The 10,000-nt window shown below is 42.4% G+C and overlaps 1 protein-coding gene across 2 annotated transcripts in view; it reads right to left on the bottom strand.

Moving 5' to 3' along the window:
* Nucleotides 1–10,000, bottom strand: part of LOC121711445 (pleckstrin homology domain-containing family G member 1) — a 108,349-nt gene that overhangs the window by 49,511 nt on the left and 48,838 nt on the right. The window contains exon 1 of one of the 2 annotated variants that reach the window (XM_042095056.1): nucleotides 8,779–9,021. The exons of the other annotated variant lie outside the window; for it this stretch is intronic. The gene's annotated coding sequence lies outside the window, so the exon portion shown is untranslated. Of the gene's footprint in view, nucleotides 1–8,778; nucleotides 9,022–10,000 lie in introns of those variants that run through there. 2 annotated transcript variants of the gene reach the window in all.

Below are 10,000 nucleotides of genomic sequence, written 5' to 3'. Positions count from 1 at the left end.
TTAAATTTTCCCTCTTTCAATCGCTCTCTTTCTTTTTTCTCTCTTTGAATCCCTCTCTCCCACTCTCTCCTTTGGCTCTGACCACATTCAAATTCTCCCTCTTTCAATCACTCTCTTTCTTTTCCTCTCTTTCAATCACTCTCTTTTCCTCTCATTCAATCACTTTCTTTTCCTCTCTTTCAATCACTCTCTTTCTTTTCCTCTCATTCAATCACTGTCTTTCTTTTCCTCTCTTTCAATCACTTTCTTTTCCTCTCTTTCAATCACTCTCTTTTCCTCTCATTCAATCACTTTCTTTTCCTCTCTTTCAATCACTCTCTTTCTTTTCCTCTCTTTCAATCACTCTTTCTTCTCTTCTGTTTCACTGTCCTCCCCCTTTCTGGACACATTTAAATTCTCTCTTTTTTCTTCTTTTATGCCTTCTCTCACTATCTCCATTTCTCATTTTCCCTCCACATATTTACATGCAACATTGTAGTTTGTTGTTATTTGTTTGTTTTGTTTGGTGTAGACCCCAGGTAGCGTAGCTGATGTTCTCTATAAGCTAATGGCTAATTCCTAATAAAGTCATTCATCATCTCTTCATTTCTTCCCCTCGTTCTGCCTCTTCTCTTGAATTTTATGGAGTTACATTTGTTCCACTTTTATGAGCGAGCAATAGCACAATTTGAGCACAGAAAAAATATTTTGAGTGAGCACACAAATTATATTTTGAGGAAAAATGAAACTCGAGCACAAAAAAACTAGTTGAGCAAACAGGAATCTATGTTTGTAACGTAACGTAACGTTGTAACGTAACGTTGTCGACAGTTTTGAGCGAGCACACAGACGAAGTTGAGCGAGCGCGACAGAGATCTCCTGAGCTAGCGGAGGAACAGTTTATGTGAGCACGTACAGTGAAACTGAAAGAAAGGGGGCTGATGTTGCACATACATATTGATATTAGCAAACAGGCAAAGACATTTGTGGAGCACAACATAGATTCCCGTTTGCTCAACTGCAAGTTTTTTTGTGCTCGAGTTTCATTTTTCCTCAAAATATAATTTGTGTGCTCGCTCAAAATAATTTTCTGCGCTCAAATTGTGCTATTGCTCGCGCATAAAAGTGGATAGAATTTCCCCTGGGGATCGAGCGAGCGAGCGAGCAAGCAAGCAAGCATGTATGTATGTTTGTATGTATGTATCTATCTATCAATCTATCTATCTATCTATCTATCTATCCTCTCAAAATCTCTCTTCCTCTCTTTCTCTCCCTCTGCTGTTGCTGTTGTGTGTCTGTTCTTCATAGACCACAAAGTTCTGAAGACTTTCGTTCTGAGCTACTTTCCCAGCTGAAATTCATCAGGTATTGAGTGGATTCATCAGGTATTGAGTGGAGTGTGTGCCTGTAAGTGTGTGTGAGGGGGTGTGTGCATGCCGGTGTGTGTGCGTGTGTGTGTGTGTGTGTGTGTGTGTGTGTGCGCGTGTGTGCGCACATGTGTATGTGTGTGTGTGTAATGACAAGACAGCAGGCGCTAAGACACTTGTGTTAGTCAGCAGGTTCACAGGAGACGTCCCCCAACCCCCAACACACACACACAACCTGCCATTTGCAACAGCGGTGGTTGGGGGGTATGTCTAATGCTAGATCAATAGCCTGAGAACCGTCACACACACACAAAAGCAGTCCCTCCCCTCTCCCATAGAGTTCTCCCATTGTTTGACCAGTGTGTGTGTGTGTGTGTGTGTGTGTGTGTGTGTGTGTGTGTGTGTGTGTGGAGTACATGTTAAGAAGGGCTCAGCAAAACACACCAGGGTGGCACACAAGAGTAGGGACTGAAAACAGAATGATTTTCATTTCGGTTCGTTCTGAGCAAAAACAGTATTTTTTTGTTCCATGTTCCAGTGTTCCGAGGCCTCTCCTTTAAATGGTTAGAACCGGTTAGAACGGTTAATAACTTTCCTTTAAAAATGACATTGCCTTTACAAATTGATTTATGGCCGGTGGCACAATACTATAGGCTTTATTTTGCCTAACAGTCTTAAAGCTTAAATCAAAGCACATTCAATATCAAGGCTAACTGTTAAGAACACTGTGCCTGAATTCAGGCGTGGGGCGAGATTTGAAAGTAGACTATTAGCCTATATAATATTAGATCTTCAAAAATGTCTGATAGCCTAACTTTAGGCGCAGAACATGCTTTAAGCCCTGTAATAGACTAACCTGTGTGTGGTGAAACCAACTGCATGACAGACCTATAGATATTTTCCTAGTGTCTCTGGTAGCCTATGTTATTTCATACAATGTTTCAGTAATTTAGGCTACATACCTGGAAAAGGCAGTTAGATATTGTTGGATATGAAAATCATTTTTATTAACTAGTAGATCTAGCCTATTATACAGGGGAGATACTGATAAAATCTGACTAAATGCATCATCTGGGGAACAGTGTCTGGGCAGGTGACTTTAAAAGCCTATGGACTTTTGAATAATATTCAAAGAAAGGTTAATAGGAGCAATAAGTACCACTATTAACCAGTTATCTAAAATTGAAAACAGTGTTTTCAGTCCGGAACAAGTGAAATTGGTTTTGTTCCCGTTTTCAGTTACGTTCAACCAAAAAAATTTGTTTGTTTTTCCGGTTTTCGTTCTCTGAACGGTTTCTAATCCCTGCACCAGGGTAAGGGTTTAAAACACACAGTTAGTCCACCAGTCCCCCCCCCCCCACACACACACACACACACACTCACAAGCCACCACAACACAAAGCACACTAAATCACACATGGCAAAACACACAGGAGCAAGTCATGCACACTACTTACAAAACATCATTTCACTAGCTTATAGAGGACATTTTGAGCCTTACATGTTAGCTAGTGTAGACAAAACACTGTCCATAATGAACTAGCAGGAGAAAAATGCCCCTCACACTAGTAAACTAGTGGAATTTGAATAAATACACAAACGGCTGGCATTTTGTGGAACTAGTTAACTAGTGGGACATAACATTGGCCACTAGTTAACTAGTGCGCAATGTCGCACTTGCATGCAAATGAAGAAGGCGGAACAAGGATTTTGATTGGTCCATTTAGGACTCAGAAACCTAGAAAACATGGCTGACTTCGTCCAGGCTGTTCTAAGAGCAAACTTTTATAAACTAAGATCGTATGAGCATAAAAATATGTTTTGATAACATGTCTAGTGACAAAGTTGTGGTGTATTGCTGTAATCTTCGTTCAGTTAATGTCTACAATCTTTAGTTTTTCAGTTATTAGGCTACGTTTATACGGTGACGATGAAAAGAGAAGACGCAGAAGTGGCGTCTCGTCTTCATTTTTTTATTCGCGTTTAGACGAGCATTCTCAGGAGGAAATCTTTGTTTATATGAAGACGCAAGAGTATGTGATATTCGATTGGATATGCATTCCAGACCGCTGGGTGGTGGTGTGATAGAACCCCGGTACATCACGCGCAGACATTCTAATTTGACAGTTTAGCCAGAGAGGTGATCAAGGATCTTTGGTTTTCAAAACTCTACACTCTGGAAGGAGTCTTCAGATTTTTGCGTCTTCAAGCCCCGATGGCGGGGTCGCCGTGTAAACGAAAGGCACTTTTGATAAAATATTTTGTCGTCTTCCTTCGCAATCGTTCTCGTATAAATGGCCCCTTAGTCTGAAAATCGCGATAAAACTGGAGGCATTTGTATATGGTTGCCTAGCAACAAAACGTTTCAGTACCATGAACATTGATGATAGCATTGCTGATGTGGCAAGACTAGCTCAAGTGGTTAAGCAGCAGGAGATCATGTGGGAGACCAGGGTTCAATTCCTTAGAAGTGCATGTTTTTTTCTTGAGCTTTTTTTGAAACCATGTGCAGTTAATGTGTGCAGTTAATGTGTACAATCTTTTGTTTTTCAGTTATTAATCAGAAAAGCGCGACTGAATGGATACATATATGTCTGTGGTTGCCAAGCAACAATAAACAAAGAATAATATTAAAATCGATCCCTTGAATCTTTGGTGTGGATCACTAAGAGCTCACTTGTTAAAGCATGGGGTTTCCCTGTTATTATTAAAAACGATTTTGACAGAATATGAGATACTGCATACTGCAGGCTCTGCTTTACTATCTATACTGAAGTACCGTTGCAGAGCAGTGTGCCACTTTAGCCACTAGGGGAACCCATCAGGACCTGATCGCGAGGCTATGAACAGTAAATTTACATTTAGACTGGGTGGGATTCTTACATAATACCCAATAGGAGTCTTCTACCCACCCTCTCATTAGAATTTGCATAATAGCCGTTTCAGGCACTAGTTAACTAGTGAGCTGCTTCACTGCCACACATGCAAACTAGTGAGACTTCAATTGTTCCACTAGTTAACTAGTGGACAAAAACGGTCAGCTTGTTTCTCTTTTTAGGTGTAACTAGTTAACTAGTGAACAAAATATACATGCCACTAGTTAACTAGTAAGGCCTACAACACCCTCACTAGTAAACTAGAGGGTATTTTTGCCTTTACATGTTAACAAGTGACCATTTTGGCATCTCACTAGTTAACTAGTGGGGCTGAAATAGCCTTCACTAGTTAACTAGTGGGCGTTTTGGAGCACACTAGTAAACTAGTGACACTTTTTACACCTCACTAGTTAACTAGTCGAATGGAAATTGCCATCACTAGTTTACTAGTGGGTGTTTTGGTGCACACTAGTAAACTAGTGACACTTTTTAGACCTCACTAGTTAACTAGTGGGCATTTGTGTCTTCACTAGTTAACTAGTGAGCAGTTCTGCCTTCACTAGTTTACATGAAAGTGTCACATTGAAGCCACTAGTTTACTAGTTAAAGTTCCTTTGGCCAGCATGTTAACTTGTGTGCCACATGCAAATGTGGGTGGGATTTTGTGAAATTCTGCACTGTGATTGGTTGTCATGTTCTATTTGGACATAGGGAGCCAATAGAAAGCCTCAATTTCCAGAGTTCTCCGCCTCCTAATTTTAATTCTGCGCCACTAGCTGACTAGTGTAAATTTAGGCTTCAACTAGTTTACTAGTATACATTTATGACCTCACTAGTTAACTAGTTTGGACAAAGGATGCATCAACTAGTTAACTAGTGAGCCTGCTGCCATCACCTAGCTAGCTAGTAAGCCATTTATGGTTCACTAGTTAACTAGTGACATTGACCTACTCCAACTAGTTAACTCGTGAGGAGTTTTGCCTTCACTAGTAAACATGTGCACATTTTTGGCTGTCACTAGTTAACTAGAGAGACCCTTAAGCCTTCAACTAGCTGACTGGTATGCATTTTGGCCTTTACTAGTTAACTAGTGGACATTTCTGGCTCTCACTAGTTAACTAGTGAAGCTAATATGTGTTCACTAGTTAACTAGTGGGCATTTATGCTGTCACTAGTTAACTAGTGTGCACAAACATGCCTCACTAGTTAACTAGTTGACAAAAATGGCTTGCATGTTGGCCTGATATCAAGACATCAGAATAAATGCTCAAGCGGCTGGCCAAATTACATAGAAGTTAACAAGTGGGAATTTGACATTCAGTAGTCAGCTAGTAAACATTTTTGTACCTTACTAGTTGACCAGTAAAATATAGAAGTCTTTAAACTAGTTAACTAGTGCACATTTCAGTGTCCACTAGTTAACTAGTGAACATGCTGAGCATTACTAGTTAACTTTGCAACATTGCATTTTAGGAAATAGCCATTCTTTTTTGTATTATTCTTTAACACTGACGCGGCCCTCCAATCAGATGACGTTGGCAGAAGTGGCCCCCAGCTCATTTGAGTTTGAGACCCCTGTGGTAGAGAGAGAGAGAGAGAGAGAGAGAGAGAGAGAGAGAGAGTATACTGCAGGAACACACACACACCGCTCTGTTTTCCCAGCTGTGCCACCAACACTAAATTCCACCAGCCTGTTTCCACAGCAACTTATGGAACAGTGCAACATTCTAAAACAGATTTTCTGAGTGTACAGTATGTGAGAGTGTGTGTGTGCATGTGTGTGTGTGTGTATGTATACACACACACACACACACACACACACACACACACACACACACACACACACACACAAACAAACAAACACACACACACACACACACCAATGCCAGGACATGTTGAGGAATGTCAGTACTGATGTCCAGGCAGACTGGACTGGAAATTCCAAAGGCGTAATTATGGGGAGACAGCAAATGGCTTGACAATACACACACACACACACACGAGACAGCAATAGGCTTGTCAACACTGCTCTTCCCCAGTCACTTACTGTAACAACTTATGTGGATTAATCTCTCCCTTTCTCTCTCTCTCTCTCACACACACACACACAGCGATCTACTCCTAGATTTTCAGTTACAATCCGATTCCAAGTGGCTGTAGGCCACAAGAAGAGCAATCAGGTGACCGACTGCCTCTATGTTCCCATGTTAAAGAAAGTGACCGATTGCCTCTATGTTGGCATGGAAACTGCTAAAGAAAGTGACCGACGCCTCTATGTTGCCATGTTAAAGAAAGTGACCAATGCCTCTATGTTGCCATGAAAACATGCTAAAGAAAGTAACCGACCGCCTCTAAGTGAAACCAAACCAGTACATCCAGATCCATATGATCATGCGGGAAGACCGATATATGGTGACCCTCTACCTTGTCTAAATATTTGAAGTAAATTGAAACAGTAGTTTTTAAATTATGTTAGCAGACACAAATACACAGGTCAGAATCAAAATATCCAAATGTCTAAATGATCTAAGCTAGCGAACAGACCCCTGCTTTCATCTTCTTGATTCCCCAGTGTACCATAACATACAAATCTCTACAGGCCGCGGCCGCGGCACGACTGGCTGGGGCACATGTATTATACGCTGCCGACCCGGGTTCAATTCCCGCGCCGTGGTCCTTACCGGATCCCACCGCGACACTCTCCCAATCACTTCCTGTCATTCTCCACTATCCTCTCTCATTAAAAGCATAAAAAGCCAAAAAAAAATCTCTACAGTCCCACATATAGAGACTAGCCTACGCACTGCAGTGGACACCAGTGTGGCAATGTTTCCAACCAAAAGGGTCCTCTTCAGGCGAGGTGTTCAGGTGTCACATTTCTTCTGCTAAAATCAAGTTTTAGATTTATATTGATCACAGTGAGAGTTCTGCAATGACTAAGTAGCCATATTGATCACAGTGAGAGTTCTGCAATGACTAAGTAGCCATATTGATCACAGTTCTGCAATGACTAAGTAGCCATATTGGCCATGGAGCGGTGAAGGGGTGAAATCTAACCAGTACTCGATGAAGTTGATAACTTCAGCATCACCACCGATACCGATAAATAGATTGATGCATCAAAAACACACACACACACACACACACACACACAGAATCCCTGACTAATGCGAACAACATGCGTGCACACACACACACACACACACACACACAGGATGTGCATGCACACACACAAATATACATGCACACACGTCTACATAAACATGTCAAAAACCATCAATCTTAGCTGATGTTCCATTTCCTTCTATCCATTCTGTCCTGAGTGTGTGTGTGTGTGTGTGTGTGTGTGTACACTGTGTGTGGGTTTGTATCGGAAACGTTTGGCTGACAGGAAGAAAGTCTTCCTATGAAAGAAAAAAACAGACATATCCTTGTGTGTGTGTGTGTGTGTCTGTCTTGGAAGGAAACACACACAAGGATATGTCTGTTTTTTTCTCTCTCTCTCACACACACACACAAACACAGTATACTAAAACTAAATCTATCAATCATAAAGCACTGTAAATGGCTTTCAGGATACCAAGCTGGAGTCCCTGGCTGGAGGACACACACACACACAAACACACACACACACGAAGATACCAAACATGCCACGGAGAGCGACAAAACGATGTGAACGACGATGAGAATGACATAACACACACACACACACACACACACACACACACACACACACACACACACACACACACACACACACAGGGAATAAGCATTGCGCACACAATAAAGTTGTGAAAACCTTAAATATAGCTACTGTAGTCATGTCTCTTCTCACTTTCTGACTTCTGGAGAACCACACAAAGTTGGTTAACACATACACTCCCTCAAATACTCCCTTACTCACCCAAACACACACACACACACACACCCACCCACACACACCAAATGAAGCCATAATCAGGATGCAGACTTGTTAATCATGTCTTGCAAAACAGTCTGCCTTCTGATTGAAAACACACACACACACACACACACACACACACACACACACACACACACACACAGGAAAGACTACTATTACCCTGTCAGTAAATGCAGACCATGGGAAGGGTAATTTCACACTGATGTAGTCATTAAAACAGTCCTCATTACCCACAGCGATACTACACCATTAGAACCGCTCTCATAACAGACACAACAGTCTAGAACCAACCAATACCACCCCATTAGAACCACTCTCATAACAGACACAACAGTCTAGAACCAACCAGCATCAGTACCACAAGTTTTACACTCGACACACACACACACACACACACACACACACACAGTGCAGATGTGTTCACATGTAGTTTAGTTTGAAAATAATACTATTTTTTTAACACACAAACACACGCCCAAGAGTAAACAGAGTGTAGACCCGACCAGAACAATCAGCTGTGAGTGGAACCTGTCCGTTCTGCGTAACCAAAACATAACAAGTGTGTGTGAGTGTTCTGCTCAAGTGAGTGAGAGAACAGGTGTACTGGCTAGACAGTGAAACAAGGTTCTCTTACCTTCCAAGTGCACGGGATCACAACACAACTTTTTCCCAGTCCCGCCAGCTGCTAATGGAAAGTACAGTATCCTTTTCCGAGGGTAATCCCATGGTCAGTGGTTTTTATTAACTCCTCTCGGACAAAACCACACGCACACGTTCACACTCAGGAGTGACACTCTGCTGCCGCTCTCCCAGCGTCACTCTCGTGTGTGTGAGAGTGTGTGTGTGTGTGTGTGTGCCAGTGTCGGGCTGATCTTGCTCCCACCAAGTCTCCACCTCAATGAGATCAACGCAGCAATCACAACCAGCGCCGGACAGAAAGAGAGGGGGGGAGTGAGAGAGGGAGGGAGGGAGGGAGGAAGAGAGAGAGAGAGAGAGAGAGAGAGGAAAAGGAAGAGAGAGATGAAATATGAGAGTGATGGCGAGAAAGGAAGCAAGTCTCTTTTTCTCTCTCTTCAAACTCTCTCTCACACACTCACACATTTAGAAGTGCATGAACCTTCCAGAACACACATTCACTTTTCTGTTCTCAATTCCTTAATATCACTATCAGACAGACCAACACACACACACACACGCACGCACGCACGCACACACACACACACACACACACACACACACACACACACACACACACACACACACACACACACACACACGCTTTATTCACAGCAACCACTTACACGAACACCGCGACAGTAAAAGCTGGCCAAGGTCCAACACTGCAGGCAACACAAATTAGAGAATGAAAGACAGACAGTGAGAGAGAGAGAGAGAGAGAGAGAAAAAGAGAGAGAGAGAGGGGGAAGCCAAGGGCAGTCTGCCTCCCAGAGCACAACTGGGTCATGCGAAGATACCCTAAAGAAACACTCGCACACACACACACACACACACACACACACACACACACACACAGCTCTAGAAACTGGGGGAACTGGATGCACTTTCTCTCCTTCTCTCTCTCTCTCCATCACTGTCGGTCTCTTTCCCTCTTTCTCTCGCTCTCACAGACATTATTGTTAGACGCAATCAGAGTTTATTGTGAGACACGTGCTTTACTGGAAAACACACACACACACACACACACAAACACACACACACACACACACACAAAAGGTGTAGCTTCAGAAACCAGGTCAGAAAAACAAGAACTGAAGAGATGACCTTCAATTATCAGCTGTGAATGACCTAAACAAACAGACATCCTCTCTTCAGCTGCGTATGTGTGTGTGTGTGTG

This window comes from Alosa sapidissima, chromosome 6, assembly GCF_018492685.1.
Source record: "Alosa sapidissima isolate fAloSap1 chromosome 6, fAloSap1.pri, whole genome shotgun sequence".
In the NCBI taxonomy this organism is placed as follows: Eukaryota; Metazoa; Chordata; class Actinopteri; order Clupeiformes; family Clupeidae; genus Alosa; species Alosa sapidissima.
Note: the sequence above shows the minus strand (reverse complement) of the source record. Positions and strands in the feature narration are given on the sequence as shown.